This window comes from Calypte anna, chromosome 1 (genome assembly GCF_003957555.1).
Source record: "Calypte anna isolate BGI_N300 chromosome 1, bCalAnn1_v1.p, whole genome shotgun sequence".
Taxonomy (NCBI): domain Eukaryota; kingdom Metazoa; phylum Chordata; class Aves; order Apodiformes; family Trochilidae; genus Calypte; species Calypte anna.
Window position 1 is genome coordinate 40,361,273 of NC_044244.1, and position 19,266 is coordinate 40,380,538.

Sequence of the window (19,266 nt, forward strand, 5' to 3'; positions counted from 1 at the left end):
AAAAAATGAGGTATGACAGACCAGAAGGTGATTACTAGTGTCAGGGGGTTACTTGTAGCTTAACACACTTGGAAAAAAAGTCTCCCTGACTTTGTTTTTAAGCCTTTTCCTATTGTATCCAGAAGAAGGATGGGATTTGGCAGCATTCTTTGGGAAATCAATCATTACAGCCTGGGTCCGGAGCCCAGTGAAATAGGTAAAAATTTGACTGCCCAGGGAGATAATTCCCAGAGCGTGGTGTGTAGGGTTGGTGATAAAAACTGCTTCATTGCTAAGCTTTTTTAAAATGCTGCTATCACATTAGGATTGGGGAGAAGCTTCAGAATTATAATCGCAAGCAAACAGACCTGTACTGCAGTGAGACTTCTCTGCCTCTCTGTCAGTATGGTCACACTCCCTGAAGCAAATTTTAATTTTGCTATTAGTGTTGGTTATTTATTTTTTTCCCCAGTCTTTTCCACTACTGATTTATATTTCTTTTGTTAACCTTCTTTTACATTAAATTATTTTTCTTTCTGGCTTTTTATTATGTTTACACAGATTCTCTCAAAGGCTCTTAGGAATCCTAGGAAACTCTGCCTTCATGTAGAGAATATAAGATGTGTTATGTGGTGGAGTGAGTCCTTTGTTAAAACATCCTTTTCTGGAAATAACTATAGGCCACCACTGCCAACAGCTTCTGTTTGACCTCAGTCAAGTGCCTTCATTCAGAGTGTGGTCTGTGATGTGACAGTGGCCTTTGTGCAATTGAGAATGCAGTGCTTCTACATTGTAAGTATAACAAAATGGCACACTTTCCACTTTCTAAATCAGTACAGCTGAAGCTCTGCAGTTAATATTAAGCTACTCATAAAGTAACCCTTGTTTAAAGAGATATGTTTTTACCTTTTTGTGTGAATACAACTCTTCTTTAGATCAGATTAATAAATATAAAGGCTTTAATAAGTCGGTGTTTTATCTTCTGCTGTCCTGGACAATATTACTCCAGTTCAGCAACTTCTGGTGACAGCCTTCTAAAGCTATGTGGATACTGGAAGCTCCCAGTGGTGACTGTCAGGATATATGGTGCTGAATGCAATGACTTACCAATAGAATGTATTCAATATATACTGGGTTGTATATTTATAAAAATCTATACCAGGCTGTCATAGAAAAGTTAAGGAGCTTAACAGAGTATTACAGTGAGAAAATCCAATTCAGAAAATGAGCCTTTCCTTAGTGTAAAAGTAGTACTGTTCAGATAACTCAGTGAATTTCAGTTGTAATCAGAAACAGAAAATGGATAGCACTAGGGGAAGGTGTGATGATGAAGTTCTTGAAGTTTTATTTTAACTTGTATCTGATAGTGGAAGTCATATTTTTTCCATGAGTGGAACTATGATGTCCTTACACAAATATTTTTTATCTCATATTTCTGGGATAAACGTACAGATTTTTGCCTAAGAAGCTGATGTTTATCAGCTGATAACAGTATCAGCTCCTACCTAATCGTATCTTTAATTCCAAGAAATTCAGACATGAAATCTTGTTTCTGTCCAAAGACTGACTGATAAAGCTCTTTTGGTCCAGTGAGACATTCTCAGTATATGAAAGCATTAACATCTGTTATCAAAATTAGCTTCAGACAGAGCAGATCACCTCTGCAAATGAGTTGCCCAGATTCCCAATGAGACGCAGTCATGACCTTGCATCATGACCTCACCTTAAAAGTCATGATTTTCAACCTGATATGAGGTAGAAATTAAAGTTACAGTAATTGACTCAACACCTGTCTGGCATCAGAGCAAAACATTTGACTAATTGTTACAGCATCTTTCCATTTGGGAATTTCAAGAAGTCTAGGAAATTCCCTGCAGGCAGTGTCTGCAGGGTATAGAACTGTCCATGGGAACTATTTGTGTGCTTTAATGTGTTGATTACCAACCCTGGGAGAACCCTGGGACAGTTTTAAACATAAATTTGGCAGAACATCAGTTCAGGGAGACTTCCCCAAGCTAGATGAAGACACCGGGATCCTTGTTGCCAATTAGACAGCAAACAACTATTCTGTTGTTTCTGGAAATTCTTCATCTGAGTGCTGCTGCATGCAAAAGATCCCAGCAAATTAGAGATTTTAATCAATACTCTGTGTCTGTACAACACTAGAGAAAAGTTACATCATAATAAGAGTTTATACTAAGATTTGAGGGCTTTGCCTCAGACCTTTTGAGTTTCATTTATGTACCATTGCAGATATGATCCTTCCCGTGGCTCCTTTTGAAACCAAATAATGCAGTAGAAGACACTTTTGTGTAATGCATGATATGGGTTATAGATGGCATATTAATATACATCAGTTGAAGAACATGCATGAGTGAATTTTGTTAATCAGTTGCTCACTGCATGCAAAATATTACTGCTGATAAACTACAATGAGATGTAATATACTGTTTCATAAATAAGTTTTCTGTTAACCAAGGAACCACATAGCTAAGTATTTAGTACAGCTTCTTTTCTTTACAATATTCCTGAATAACTAAAGCCTTAAAACTAATTCCAGATCTCACAACTCCTATATAGTCTTATAGTAGGGGATGTAGCTGGAAGTGTTGTGCTTGTGCCCACTCATTTGGAGTCCTCAGCACAGGAAAGACATGAGCTTGATGGAGCAAATCCAAAGAAGGGCCACAGAAATGATTAGAGGGATGGAACATCTTTCCTGTGAAGAAAGGCAGAGAGAGTTGGGGTTGTTCAGCCTAGGCAAGAGGAGGCTCCAGGGACACCTTACTATGGCTTAAAGGGGACCTATTAAAAAGATCAGGACAAACAGTTTAGCAGGGCCTGTAGTGACAGGGCAAAGTTGAATGATTTTAAGCTAAAAGAGAGCAGACTTAGACTAGATATAAGGAAGACATTTTTTACAATGAGTGGTGAAACAGTGGAACAGGTTTCTCAGAGAGTAGGTAGAAGCCCCATAGTTGGAAATGTTTGAGGTCCAGTTGGATGAGGCTCTGAGCAACCTGATCTAGTTAGTGGAAGATGTCCCTGCTTGTTGCAGAGGCATTGGACTAGATGACCTTTAAAGTTCCCTGATTCTGACTAAAGGCTTGGTTCTTACCCAAGCTACTCTGGGATTCTATGATGAATTCCCAGTAGTCTGTATGTGAGTGGCATTCACCACTGATACTTGACTGCTTGTAGTTCATTTCTTCTTCAGCTTTGAGTTAGGTGAGGCTCAAGACTTGGCCATGCTACAAAATTCTGTATTCAAAAATGATTAGCTGCAGTAATTAGCTGATGTTCCTGCCAACAAATAATCTTTTCAGTTCCATGTCACCAGCTTGTGCAGTGTAGTGAAGATGTCCAGGATTGCACCACAGCCTTTCATAGAATTACAGAGTCACATCATGACTGAGGCTGGAACAGACCTCTGAGGTCATCTGGTCCAAGCCCACTGCTCAAGGTGCACCTAGAGCCAGTTGCCCTGGGCTATGTCCAGGTGGCTTTTGAATATCTCTAAGGAGGGAGACTCCACAGCCTTTCTGGGCAACCTGTTCCAGTCAGTGGGCAGTCACTCACACTGGAAAAAAGTGTTTCCTGATGTTCAGACAGACCCCTCTCTGATTTAATTTGTGCCCATTGCCTCTTGTCCTGTCACTGTCCACCAGTGAAAAGAGCCTATCTCTTGTCTTCTTTACATCCTCTGTTCAGGTATCTATATACCTCGATGAGATTCCTCCTGAGCCTTCTCCTCTCCAGCCTACATGACCCCAGCTCTCTCTGCCTTTTCTCACAGAAGAGATGTTCCAGTCCCTTTATCATGAGTGGTCTTTTGCTGGACTCTCTCCAGTAGCTCCCTGTTCCTCTTGTACTGGGGAGCCCAGAAGTGAACATAATACTTGATGCATTACCTGGGTTCTGGCTAGAGAACCGCTGGATTTTCTGGTGACAATGTCCAGGATTAGAAGGAAATTCCCTGGCAGGAATCTGCCAAAGGGAGCCAAGAGAGGTGGCAGGCTCTGAGTTGTGCTTGGGGAGCTCTTCTTCCAAGGTAAGAACAATTTTTAACCACTTATCTAGCTCTGGGAAAAGGAAATGATGTATCAGTGTGTTTTACTGGGATTTTTCATGGCAATTGAGGGCTTTTTGGCTGAATTCTTTAATCCTGTTTTCTGGAAGACGATGGTGGCAGTGAAAAGCTGCTTCAGTGAAGGATCATCAGATAGGATGAAGGCAGGGACAGTAACATCATCAGAAGCAGACTTGTAGATAGGAAGTGACAAATGATCCTAGAGTATGTTTACAGGCATGGAAATACCTTGTCTTCTGGGAGACATTAAATACACAATATCCACTCAGCAAGTCTCTTTGCCATCACCCAGGTTTTCTAGCTGCAGGCACCAAGTAATTTCATCACAAACTCTACAGCTTCTCTAGCACTCCTGAGTGAAGTTCATTACTTCATTTTTCATATAAGCACTGGCAGAGTCACAAAAGCTTATTCTGAAACACTTCATTCCAGGTAATCTGCTCTCTACTGTATCAACTAGACCCAGATACATGAAGGCAGTGTGCTAATACAGAAACTCTTTGAGTCTCCTACCTCCTACTCTCATATTAGGCATATAAAAATAACCAGGTTTATCCATATTGGCTTTAATGTATTTATCTACCTACTCATCCATCTAAAGAATGATTGCTCCAATATGACTGGAAGGGCTGTTGTGGCTCTTCAATAATGTTTCCCAAAACATCGTGCCACCTGTATTTCTACATCTAATTAGATATTTTTATGCATGATTTTTGGTTTTCCTTAGAGTACCAATTTATAGCTCTTTTGTCCTCAGTTTTGAAGGTCTTGACTATAGTTCATTGATGTACATATCTAAGCCACTCTTTGCATGCTGTGTTAAGAAGGTGCTTTAAAAGTTAGTGGTAATAAACCTTACAACAAAAAGTATCAGTAAATGTATCAGTAAAATGTATCCTTACATCTGTCTGTTAGGATGCAGTCAAACCTCTAGGATATGTACTGCTCAAAATACTAGAGCACCAAAGTCCAAGTGTAAAAGGAGGCAGTGAAATAATTCTACTGGTGAAAAAAGTTGAGTAAACTCTAGGTGGTTATCTTTTCAGACAGCAGCCTAATAGGCACTGCAGGCAACTTTTAAATCAAATAAAATCTGATGCCTGAACATCATGCGGAAGACCATTTTATTGAAAAATAGCAGTAGTTAAGGAACCTGAAATGTTATGACTCAGCAATCCTAGATTTAGCAATAGATCTTATTTTATCAACAAAGTCAAAGTAGGATTCCAGAATGCTTTGCTCTGTATGCAAGGTTTTGTCCAGGATTGTTTCTTGTCATCTTCTCACTTGCACTGCTAAGAGGAAGTTCCTTCCTAGCTTTGCATAGTACAGCTGCCAGATCATTTAGCTGACTGCTCTTGTTAAGCTCGTCCCTGCATCTCTTGACCACTATTAAGAACCTTTCATGGGTAACTTTCTGTCAAAGCTTCATAATTATGTTGAAAGCTGTGTATGTTCTGTAAAATACATGTGGGGTTATTTTCTGACTTTGTGTTATTCTCACAGAAAATGGGGAGATGTGTGTGTCCACCTGCCTAAAACCACCAATCCAACATAAAGCTATGTTTATATTTTTGCTGCTTTGTGTTGTGGCTTTTGGTTTTGTTTTTGGTTTTTCCCTGATATTTGCCATGGCTTTGACTTTTCCTTTAGCTATAGATGCCGATTTGTCTCAGATCTTACATATAAAGAGAGCTAGGATGATATAAAACACATACACAACTCTGTGAAGGACTGTATAGAGCCTCCTCCTGGAAAAGCCTCCTTATACCTTAAAACTGGTTCAACTTTTGAGCTAGGAGCCCCTCCCCGAAGTTGCAAATATTCAATGGCTTGGTCAGGGTGCTTTTATTTGAAATGTGCATGTAGCAGCCCTGCATTAAGCATCCTTGCCTGAAAGTTTGGCTGTAAGCCTCAATGCCAGTGAATAAAGACAATGAAATCTGTCAGGTTTAATTATCTGTGCAGTACAACACCACTGAAGGAAGTACTCTCCTCTGGCTCCTAATTCTCCTTATCTTTGGTACAAGTTGAAGCAAAAAGGCTGTTTCTTTCATAACTTGCCTGAAGCTTATTATCATGAGAAGCCTGCCACCCATTATTAAATAGCACTGCAGGTCTTTTTAACAAGTAATTACTATGAAAATGCATAAAGTACCAAGGTTGCATTATACCTCATAATTCTCAAACTGGTGGCAGGCACAGGGCCTGCTTTCAGATGCCTCACAGGTTTCATGCCCGCTGCTTCTGAAAACCTTATGTGCCAAGCTTAATTATTAAAAAAAAACCAAAAAAACTGTAAAGAGAATCATGTCATCTGTAAGGAGTTAATTCTTGCTGTCAGTGCTTAAATGTGTAATGTTTATTTTTGAAATAATCTTTATTATTATTCAGATCCTAAGACACTTTTTTCTTCCACAAGCGCAGATATTCTAATTAAATAAAATGCAGTAATTGGAGCAGTTCTGTTTTGAAAGAGTCTTTTGAATAAACAGTTGTGGAAGGAGAATATAAAATGAATATGTAAACTTTTTGTGGTAGTGTTATCAGCACAGAATAATTGCTAAGCAAGCTACTCTGAGACAGAACAGATCTAGAAGTCACAGTAAAAGTCAGTGCCCACAAAACTTGGATGGAGTTGTGATTTCACATTAAGAGTAAATGACTAGACTGTTAAAATGCTTCTAAGTATTCTAAATTATTTCCCCTGTAGTGCACTGATTCCTAGCCAACACTAAACAGTCCATGAAAATAAGTTTGATGAAGATTCAAAAATCATTTGATGGGGATTCAGAGGAATGTGCTACTCACCAGCCTTGTAAATATTTGTCAAACTTCATCCCAAATACATCAGTATCTGCTCTGCCACATGTGTAAGGGAGCAGGAAAACCAGAATTCATAGTGGCATCTTAAGAAAGAAGGATTCCATTTGCTTGTTTTTCACAGACTGGGATAGAAGATAATCACTCTTTAAAAGCCAGGCTGCTATTTTTTATTTTGGATGTGAATTGCCCCTAGGGTAAACCTGACCTTGAAGACCCTTTCAACACATATTTCAAAAAAGAACCAAGAAAAAACATCACTGTGCATCAGTTCCTTTAAAAATGTTGCCTGCTACTTCAAACCTCAGGCTCAGCAATCCTAGGCTGGAGCTCTGATTTTGCTCTATCAGACTGGTGTGACTCCCTTAGGAATGTTTGGATTATAAATACAGAGATTTTGTAACATCTATATATTAAGACTTGAGTTAGAAAAAGGTAGTAGACAGTAAAAAATGTCTAGTGAATACCTATCACAACAGCTTTAGGGAGCTTAAATGAGATCAGACACTGCATTTCTTTATCACCTATAAATCCACCTTTGGTTTCTTGGAATCTAGAATTCCAAACCAATAGTGACTTTTAGATATTTATTTGCATGAGATATGAGTCCAAATAATCTCCAGGGCTTACATCCACCTTAATATCAGTTTGGATCGGCAGCTGGGCTGTTCTTTAAGTCATACTCTTTGAGCCCCTGGAATGCACTTCCAAAGGAAAACTTCATACCAAAGACATTTAAAATGGGACCTGCAACAGTCTCAGCAGAGACCTTGGACTCCCTGATTGTGCCATGCACAAGTAATGACTCCCCTGGTATATTTCTGTTTCTGTCTTCCACAGCTTAATGACTGTGGTCCCTATGCCCTTGCTGGTGTAGTTTCTGAGTTTGCCTGTACTTTTTTTTTTTTTTTTTTTTGTGCTGCTCAATGCAGGGAAGATAGCTGCATTAGTTAATTGCAGGTATAATGTTCTGGTCATCACAGAATGAGATGCCACTCTGACATTTTTCTGGCTCACTTCATGCCTTTGTGTCAGCTCCTTTCGTAAACCCAAGAGGCAAGACTTCATTAATGTAAAGGGAATTTCAGGTATGTAATTATAAGGCACTATGTTGGCCTTGTCATCACTGAAGTACTAAATTAAGAGTCACCAGAAAATTGAATTACTCAGTTGTATAATGGTCACAGGGATGCTTTTCTCACCTATCAATTGCAATCTCTTCCACTGGCAAAACCAAAGTTTGCTGGCAGAAGAACGCAGCCCTTGGTCTTTACTCCTGTTAGAAGACATCACAGGAATTTATTGAAAAGGGAATCAAAAAAGAAGAGTCTGCCCCTTTTTAGTTTTTCATAGTATGTATATTAGTACCAATGTATTAGTACTAATGTACTAATTCTACAGCTCAAGAACACATTTATGCTTTGTTATTTGCTTTGTTATTTTAGCTAGCACTTAGATGCCTAGTAACACTTAGATGCTCTGCTTGTTTGTTGCTCAACTGTTCTGATAGCAACAGAGTAGTGCTCAGGCTGCCAAGACTACTCAGATCAACACTTCTGTGTTTATTTAAATATCATTAATTAATGATAGAACTAGGACTGTCAACTCCTTCTGCAACAAAGACCATTTACAAAAAAGGTGGCATTTTGTTCCACCTTTATTTCTTGGTGCTGCACGAAGAAAATATAAGCCATGTGCAAAGTCTGCAGCCAGCCTGTCAGACTTGGCTGGGACATGTTATACTCTCTATATTTACACTGAGGTTTGCTCTATTTTTAATTATTTTATTCCTGAGGTATTTTATTGCAAAGGCAGAAGAAGCACCTGAAAATAAACTACTCAAGCAGTAGCTGCTGCCTGGCACATGTAATTGTCAGCTAATGGGATTCTGATACTGGGCTATTTGCTGATGCACACAGTAGCAATGACTGCAAGGGGTACAGAGTAGAAGACAAATGGCATCTATTTGCAATGAAAGAAGGCTTGACAAGTCTCTCTGTCACTTGTGCTGGCAATAGAAACTTTGTCTCTGCTTTTCCAATTACTGGCTCTGTTTCTGTTGTCCTGTTCTTGGGATTTAATCCTTATCATCCATGTTTCAATCGTTCAAGAGGAGAGAAGCTTAGATTAAAATTAAATTCAGATTAAAGTAAACAGGTAAACAGTCTTGGAATTTAAAGTGGATGGTACTAATCCAAATTGTGAATGCTTTAATGTACTGTACTATAATTCTGACAGTAATTTATAAGGAAAAGAAGGAAAGACTTGGAATAGGCTCAGATAGTAGTTGCGTATGTCTAACATTGGAAAGACTCTCAGGTACTGTTTTTCAACTTATTGCATTTTGTTAAAATGCCATTCCATCTTCTTACCTGACAAAGATAAATAAAATCCTAATAATGATCTTAGAACTGACAACTCTGTGTACACAGGTAAATTCTGTGAATACAGACAGGTGAATGTACACATGTGAATAAGGGCTTTGGTAAAGTTGCCAGTTTCATGTGCTTTCTTGTTCTAGACTTGCAGGAGGAAAAACTAAAATACCTCCTTTTTAGGGAAAGTTTCCCTGTGGATATTATTTTCGACAGTAAGCAATACCTACCTGAGCATCTGCACAACAGTGAGTAACCTTTCAACAAAGGACAGGAAAAGGAGTGAAACACCGGAAGATTTCTGTTGCACTGCCACCTGCCTGGGTTCAGAGTTCACAGTTCACAGCCTGCACCAGTTCCTTGGCTGTCAGAGTTTTTCTCTTTACCCCCTGAGGTCTGCCAGTGTTGAAATGTACTTAGGAGTTTGTGCAAGTTGCATGCAGTTTGTGAAAGAGAAAATGTTGTTTCTAGCTGCTCAGAGGCCAAGCGGAGTGAAATGTTTCTTTTAAATAACTGTTTGACACAGAGAGTCAGGTTTTTCACAGGACTACTGTGCCTGGCAGCAAAGTTGGCTTTAGAGTTGAAGAAAAAGCACTTGTGATCTGCTGGATACAAATCTTCAGTAAATTTGGAACTGGCAAGAAATTCTTTTCTATAGTTCAAGAAGCATTTTTTAGATTAAACTACAGAAATGTGGGTGCAAAGGTTGTCTCACAGTGGTGTAAGGAAAATCTCTCATGGCTCAAGTCTCGGTTTTGACTGGACATGAATCCCAGCCTTGCTGCACAGGTTTGGTCAAAATTCCTACCTCTGACAGGTGGGATCTGCTTTGCTTCCATTTAGGGCTCTTGAAAGAAGTAATCCTCTACTGAGGTCCTTTCTAGCCTCAAATTGTCCATCTAAGGCTGATAAATTAATTAAGCTCTATTAATAAGCTTAAAAACTCATCACAGGAGCTCTTTTGATAATTTTAAAATAATTTTTGCCCATAGCAGTAGGATTATATGGGGAAGAATAGAGGTAAAGTTTCTGTTCATAGCATATTGTATAGACACCTCTATTTAGACTAATAATCTCTCAAAGTTAAGAAATACGTAGTACTCAAGGCCAACAAAACAAAGCTGGAGTTTTAGAAATTTAATAAACGTTGAAAGTAAAGATGTCTTCTTTATAAATTAGTTTTTCATACAGGAAGCTTCATATTTAGATGAGATCTGCCATGAAAAAAAGGAGTTTACTTGTTAAAGAAGTTACTATCGGTAGTCTGAATTGTATAGGTAGATATGAAGTATGATGTTTAATGAACATGGATTTTATTTTTTAGGTTAGTAAGACTTTCTTTTCCTTGCCTTTTGAAGGAAAAAACTATTATGATTAGATCAAAACTGTAGAAAGCAACGAAGTGTTCATCCTTTGTGTAGTAAAGGATCATTTTTAAAGGTACAGTGTGTAACTGAAAAACACAGTTAAATTAATTATCTGTCACTAGCTGAACTCTCCCTCTTTTCCTATTAGGGAAAATATTTTGGGCTGTCTTCCCATACTCCTTATAGACATGCTGTTAACATTCTAATGGCAAAGGACCCACAAGGTGCTATTTTAATTTTTTTATTATTATTACTGCATACCAGGGTTTTGTTGTAATGAAAAGCTCAGAAAACAACAAGCACTCACTCATTCTGCTCTAGGGACTGATCTTCCATTATGCTCACCCAGACCTAGACTCAATGATTTAGTGTAAACAGCTGTCAGGTTAAATGGGAATAATTTTTTTTCTTGGCACTTTTGCTGCTGTACTCTGCAGCTTTTCCACAACTGTAATACTTTTAAATTCAGCTCAGACCACATCTGGATCTCAAAGCCTAACTTCCCATTATAAACATTTTCTTTTTCTATAAATATTTCCATTTGTGTGTGTGCTTTCAAAGAACTGCTCTTCTCTACCTACTGTGTTCCACATGTTTAATTTTGCATTTGCTGCTTCTAGTCCTTAGAATGGTGCTGGTGTGGGAAGTTTGCTCTTAGGAATAAAGTGTGCTATAGTCAGTCACTGTAAATTTAAGGTATATCTGACAGATGTGAATGCAACCATTGGCATGGATGAAGCTCCATAGGTAGGCAAACCTCTACCACTCTGATTTCACCATTACTACTTACTGTCCCATTTTCTGGAACAACCACTTCGTAATCTTGATATTTATTTTAGTCCAGATCCATTCTGTAAGTCTTTTGAGCTAGTGAGAGGTGTTATCCTAAATTTAAATGTCTGTCAGTTGTATGATGTCACCTACCAAAGATAAGAGCCTTAAATCTTGACTTGTTCACCTTTCTTACATGTAGTTAAAGAATGCAGAAAATAAGTGAAGAAAATCACTGGTCATTCAAGGTCTTGGCTCACTCTGAACTCTGAGTCCATCAGTTCTTTTAGTTCCATTGAAACTCACCACACAACCTTGTTAAAGGAAGTCTTTGCTCACTGTGTAAGGCTTGGAAATCTTGCAAAAGCAAGAAGACATCTAAAAAAAGCCCAATACACTACAAAACCTTCATTCAAAATGAAAAATTGAATAAGATTCCCAAAGCCTCTTTAGTGCCAAAATGTTTCATGTTAGTGCTTGAATCAAGGTTCGACAGAGACAGTAGCTACAAATGCTGCAATTACAATGAAAGGTGGGTTTGGTTTGGTTTTGTTTTTTAAAAGAAAGGGATGTATTTTGTGTAATAGTCATTTTGGTGGCTTTTATAAATACAAAGAAAATGCAATCATATTAGCTGAGCAAAAGGCTAATGAACAAGTCTAAAGCATCATCTTTAACAACAGGAAACCAGTTCATATGAGGGCATTATATGTAAGTATGTAAACTGAATACTTTATGTGCATAGAGCAAGCCCAGAAAATCTAATTTTATGCCTTTGCTAATTAACTGCAAAGGAATAATTTCTTCAGTGCTATGTGTTGTACTAGGAAGTCATTATATTAGAAATAGTATCAGAAATTTAGACTTGAGTCAAGGTTGTTGTTACTAGTAGTACATACTGCTTTAAATGCATTTGCTGCTATGCTGCAGTTTGATCCAGAAATCATTTTACAGTGCTCTGTTAGATACAGATGAAAATATACACTCTGGCCTTTGTGGGTTTTCTGTATCATGGATCCACATGAGACATTATATAATCATAACTTCACTATAAAGACAATTGCTGGTTTTTAGTATCAATACTGTTTAGTATTTATTATTATTTATCACTGGAAAGCATAATAGTGTGGTGAAGGGAACTCTGGCTCTGCTGCAAGGCAAACTAGAGTCAAAGAGAGTTGGGACTTCCTCATGCATGACAAGTTTGTCCCTCAAAAAAACATTATTTCCATTAACATCTGTGAAATATTCACCTACCACCATACATTACAGGAAAATCAGTAAAAATAGAGATGCTGTCCAAAGCAAAGCTTCACTTGCTCCTGATAAAAGAGGTGTGAAGATCACACTTCTTGCCAGTCCATGAAACATTTTTATTGATGATCTTCATTTTGATGCTGTGGAGAATGTGTACTTTATTTTTGGAAATTTGCATTCAGTGAAAACTGGTTTTAAACCTTAAGAGAAAGAATATGACATATCCAACATTCCCTACACCCAGTGTGAAAATAGGGAAATGTCACATTTAAAAGTGGCTGGAAAGGCAATCAATTAAAATGAGTTACAATCAAACCCTTTGATATCCATTTTCACTGTAATGAAGCTTTTTTTCCACACTGTAACAGAGTAAACCTGTAATTGGTGCTCAAATCAAGCATGTGAATTAAATGCTACTTGTAATTACATCACCTTGCTAACGCAGTAGGATTTTACTGGATTTTTGTATTGGATTTTCTCTTTATCAAAAAGATGTGTTGAGAACTCTTTACGGCTGCCTCAGGCATAGAGTGTGCTTGAGGGGAGTCAGGTTTGCATTCACCTCTGATTCTGTTTCTGTGACTGAAAGGAGTTGTTTGGCCTCTTTATCATTTGACTCCTTGAAAAGTAAAATGAAGAAACTATATACTTGAGGGTCAGGAAGTAAATCAACACTTTTTTTTCTTAAATTTGGCAGTGCCTGGCATCTTATGACAGGCTACTGGGACCTCTTTGCAAAAAAAATAACATTTATTCATCTAAGTAGTACTTAGGTATCTAAAGAAGCAGATAGGTGTTCAGAGAGATTTAGAAAAATAACTAAACAGATTAGGCACATACACTTTTTAGTCTATGTGCAAACTATGTTTGACCTGCAGCTTCAAACTAAGATGGACTCCTACATCCTTTAGCAGTTCTGGTCTCAAAACCTGGTTTTAGCAAACCTATAAAGCATTTATGCAAGCTAACTTAGAAAGTGAAACAAAACCCGTCATTCTTCCAGTGAAAGTTGTTTTCAAGGTTATTGCTGACAAGCAGAATACTGCAAAAACAGTCATGGTGCAAACGACACAGGAACAGCAACTTGACTTAAATGGGAACATCTTTCTTAATAAGAAAATCTACACTTTGTCAAACAGGGGAAATAATTTTTACAGTGACTGGCTGCAGATTTCTAAGAGAAATCTCCTCACAAGAGATTGCTAGGAACAGAGACAGTAAAGCTCCTTCTTTACTGTCAGAGTGCCATTTTTTCCAGAAAATAAAATTTTAATGTTGGTCCTATGTCTAGAATCTTTCGAAAATTGTGATCTATAGCTTCTTCTCATATTTGCAATCCACAGTCTCTAATAAACATTTTTGCCACTATAAGTCATATAAAAGTCAGTGGTGGTGTTTGACAGTAGAAGTAATTGAGGTTTTCACCTTCTGAAACAGATTGCAAAGGCATATAATGAAATCACACAAATAATTTCATGCTTTTCCTCACAGTTTGCCTGCAGAAAAGATTTGAAATTACGTTTACAAAATTATAGTTAACATAGCTTCCAGTAAAAAGTTTTGGTGGAAAAAAAACTGTCTTGAAATACCAAGCCAAGTATCTCAAAGGATCATGGATAGGGTTTCTCATGGAAACAAAGATATGGGATACTTTGCTGAGCAAAATAAATGGAAGGGGCTTTTTTAGGTAATAGTTTGCAGGAGGAACAAGGATAGGATTATAACCCTCACCATAATGTAAAATAAGACAGTCAGTGGACCTCCACTACTAATAAACCAAAAATTGCATGTAAGTACTGTTTATTTTAGAGGTCAATTTTGAGTGTGTATCCACTACAAGCATGTAAGGCTCTTTCTTTTCTAATACAGAAAAAAAAAAATGAGCTTGAAGAAGCATAATAAATGTGGCCTGTCTTTCAAACCTGCCTCAGCACAGGACTCCTTATAGTTTCTCATTGACACATGCAAATTGTTTTGCACAGGCAATTGTTAAATTGTCACTGTGTTTGGCACAGTGACAATTTTTTTCTCTTCTGATAGCCAGTTTAATGAGATCAAGCCATACTATTAAGGGACTGTTTTGAAGGATTCAGTCCACTGACAACTTTTTGGCTCATGTGCAGAGCGCAAAATTAGTTCTGAATGTAAGGAAGTTTTCAGGTGCTCAGGGTAAGAGATGTGGTGGAGATCACCTCTGTATAATTCTGAAGATAATACCTAGAGGCACTACTTCATGCAGACCGTTGTATTATTACCTTTTTTTGAAGGCAGGTATTTCTTCCTCCACTGCTTGAGCACTGATTATAAATTGACTTCTTCTGTGATTTGAGTACGTGAAAGTTAGACTGTGCTCGCATGGTAAAAATGAAAATTAGTGAATCAGAAGCTGTCTATAACACATGGAAAAATTAATCTTAAGGTGCCCTTGGCTGAAGTCTGTTAAAAAAGAACAAGGAAGAAATTGTAGCTTGTGTTGGTGGAATTCATTTACACTGTAAAATATGGAGTATTAGCGGATATTGATTTTCAGCAGAAAGATGCAGATTTTTAATTTTATATAATTTTTGTATTTTTAGTGGAAACACATCAAACTGCTGTTCTTCTGTGTTGCCATTCATAGGGAATGAACAGAGACTTAACCTTTTAGAAATAATTTCAGCTGTTAGGCTCCAATACTTACCTGAAATCACTGAAATGCAATAACCTGTATTGCTCATGAATTAAAATTATTTCCAAATCTGCTTGTTGGAAATAAACTGGTGTTGTTGTACAGGCAGCATTGAGTACTTCAGGAACACAGCTGGCATAGCTAATTCCCAGACACTCACATTTTTCTTTGAAAAAAAAATTAAATATAAAAAATTAATTCAAGTTACAGGACTTTCAAACTTCAGTCTCATGATACCCTTGTTTGACAGCTGTAAACACATGGTATCCATCTCCTCTCTGCTGGGATACTGTGCCATCTTTTGAGTCTTGAGTGATTTTTAACAGGAAGTGAGAAAACCAGGACAGGATTGAAATAGCATCCTCACTGGGGGCGAATGGCAAGCCTCCAGCTGACCGCAGTGGAAATGGGAAGTTTAGAGAGTTTCTGCCTGAAGCACAGAATCTACAATGCTGTTCAGATGACTGATGGTGTGTCTGGGAAACCTGAGAGTTGCTGCATTTCTGTCTTGTCCCTCACTACTCTCCTGAATTTTCTTTCTTCAGAGGTGATCAGATTACCTTAGTTCCTTTACATGTATTTCTATTTCTTGGATAAAAGCTTACACTTTGAAGTTCCCCAGCAAGAGAGGCTTCCTTCCATGATCACTGTAGGTATGTGATACTATAAGCAGACAAAGCATCAGAAGGAGGAAGTGCTGCATTTTGATGCTGCTACAGTTCCCTTAACTACTACTTTTCAGACTGAAGGAACTGAGTTTTCTGAAACCACTTTTACTCTTGGTAGGGTTGCAGGTGTGTTTTAAGTGTGAAAGGAGAATGAGGCGAACATCAATATATTTTAATTTTACTGCTGATCATAACCACTTTCATATCCCCTAGTTCCCCATGCTGTTGTGGTTTTCCCTCAAATTAGTGTAAGAGGAACAAGAGTGGAGAATAAATGCCTCATTCTACTCTCTGACTATAGACTGGATCACTTTCTACTCAAAAGCTGCAATAGCTTTTGTTTGAAATGACCTCCTGCTGTCTCACAAATACATGGTGAAACCTGAGATAAAACTTTGAGCTTTTTATTTGTCTATTTATTTTAGTAATTGTCATTGTGTGAAACAGATTGCAAGTGGCACACACTGTGCTTTGAATGCTAATTTTTTTTTCTTTTCTGCTGCACTGCAGTTATCAATAAGATATTGCTATAAATGCAAACTGCTGCATGTTCTTTGGTAGTCCAGGTTTTAAGGGAAAACACACAGCTGCCTTTGAAGCTGATTAATATAACCAAAATCAGGACCACATATGCTGAAACAGTTAATGTCTCACTGTCACCAGCAAAAAATTGTTATGGCCAAAGCCCCCAGTTTCTTAAGCACCTTTTAAAAAGTGCCATTTCTCTCCATTTCTGAGGTGGGAGACTAATTTTTGGAAGATGTCTTGTGTGCATAGAGACACTCAATTATTATCCAAGCTTTATTTAAGAGCTCTGTCTTAAAAATATGGATAAATAAGTTTTTTGGTTTTTTATGATGTGGGTAATAGGTGAGAGTCTATATTCTGCTTCTCTTGTACCTTACAAAGAAAATTAATTATGAGATGTCTGTACTGAAACAGAATTGATGATATGTTTTATTACTGCTGAACAGAAAATATAATCTTAGATAATAAATTTAATACTAATTTTGCAAGCTGAAAGAGGATATATAATCTGGTACTAGCCAATTAAGATTTTAAATGAGATAAATCATCATATTTATGTGAAAACCTGCTTAAACATTTCCTGAACAACTCATAGTTTGTATTATGTAAATGCTGAAAAATCCTACGGTCACCGAGGCAAGTAGTAATTTCATATTCCACAAAATATTACCTAGTTCTGTGTGTTTTGAATATGAACATTATTTGTTAAAATCAAGATTCCTCTTTACTTGAGATGAGTTTGTTTTAGCCTTTGGTCTGTTTGCAGACCTAAGATTTCAAGCTGGAAGTATTTAGCCAATACCTGGGTCCTGCACTTTGGCCACAACCACCCCCAGCAGCTCTGCAGGCTTGGGGAGGAGAGGCTGGAGAGCTGCCCAGTAGAGAGGGACCTGGGGGTGCTGACTGACAGGCAGCTGAATATGAGCCAGCAGTGTGCCCAGGTAGCCAAGAAGGCCAATGGCATCCTGGCCTCTATCAGGAGCAATGTGGCCAGCAGGACCAGGAGGTGATCTTACCCATGTACTTGGCCTTGGTGAGGCCACACCTCGGGTACTGTGTGCAGTTTTGGGCACTGCAGTATAAGAAGGACATGGAGGTGCTGGAGAGGTTGCAGAGAAAGGCAACCAAGCTGCTTAGGGGTCTGGAGAACAGGACTTAAGAGGACTGTTATGAGGTAACTGGGGCTGTTCAGCTTGGAGATTTTCTTGGAGGTTGAGGGGAGACCTTATCACTCTCTACAGATACCTGAAAGGTTGCAGTGAGGTGGGTGTTGGCCTCTTCTCTCTGGTGATGAGCAATAGGATAAGAGGAAACAGGTTCAAGTTGCACCAAGGAAGGTTCAGATTGCATATTAGGAAAAAAAATTTTTACTGAAAGAGTGGTGAAGCATTGGAAGAGGCTGCCCAGGGAAGTGGTGGAGTCATTGTCCCTGGGGGTGTTCAAAAAATGGGTAGATGTGGTGCTTCAGGAGATAGTTGAGTGGTTACCGTGGTACAGGACTGATGGTTGGACTTTTTTATCTTGAAGGTCCTTTTCAACCTTGAGGATTTTATGATTCAGTGATTTTGTAACTGCTGGTATTTTATTGCCACTTTGTGGAAATGGTAATCTATATTATGGTGCTGCTGCAAATAATAGCTTTCTCCCTCACTGTAGTATTTTTTCGTAATGTTCTGTTAATGTACTTCTTAATGTTTTTACAGAACTTTTTCACTTAGTTGCTCTGATTTTGTTTTTTATCATAAAAAACTAAGTGTTCTGGGTTCAAATGTAAATTGACATAAGGTTATCAACTTCTACAGTGGGATTTATTAATCAGTACTTAGTAAAATTACAACATGAATGACATTATTTGGAGAAAAAAGATTTCCCATTAGCCCTCAGTTGCTGATCAGTAAGTTTTGCTTCTCTATGAACCATATCCGTGGACATTTTTTGCAATAAAAGCTTGTGTAAACAACCTATTGTATTTAAAATAGCTCATATAATGATAAATAGTAAATGACATCTAAAACCTCTCCTTGTTGAAAGAAAAACAGATTGACTAGAAGAGAAAAGTAATAACAGTTAGTTATTAGCTGGCTGTGATTGTACAGTAAATCCAAATTAGCAGACCCCTTGCAGTTCTCTTGAGGTTAGAGGGTTCTGTTTAGATCTGAGCACTGGTGCTAGAAAATGCTGCATAGAATCATAGAATCATAGAATCCTAGGGGTTGGAAGGGACCTCGAAAGATCATCTAGTCCAACCCCCCCTGCCAGAGCAGGGCCACCTAGAGTACCTCGCATAGGAATGTGTCCAGGCGGGTTTTGAATGTCTCCAGTGAAGGAGACTCCACGACCCCCCTGGGCAGCCTGTTCCAGGGCTCTGTCACCCTTACAGTAAAAAAATTTTTCCGGATATTCAACTTGAACCTCCTATGCTCCAATTTACACCCATTACCCCCTGTCCTATCACTGGTCACCACTGAGAAAAGCCTAACTCCATCTCCCTGACACTCACCCCTTACATATTTGAAAACATTGATGAGGTCACCCCTCAGTCTCCTTTTCTCCAAACTAAAGAGACCCAGCTCCCTCAGCCTTTCCTCATAAGGGAGATGTTCCACTCCCTTGATCATCTTAGTAGCTCTGCGCTGGACTCTTTCAAGCACTTCCCTGTCCTTCTTGAACTGAGGGGCCCAGAACTGGACACAATACTCCAGGTGCGGCCTCACCAATGCAGAATAGAGGGGGAGGAGAA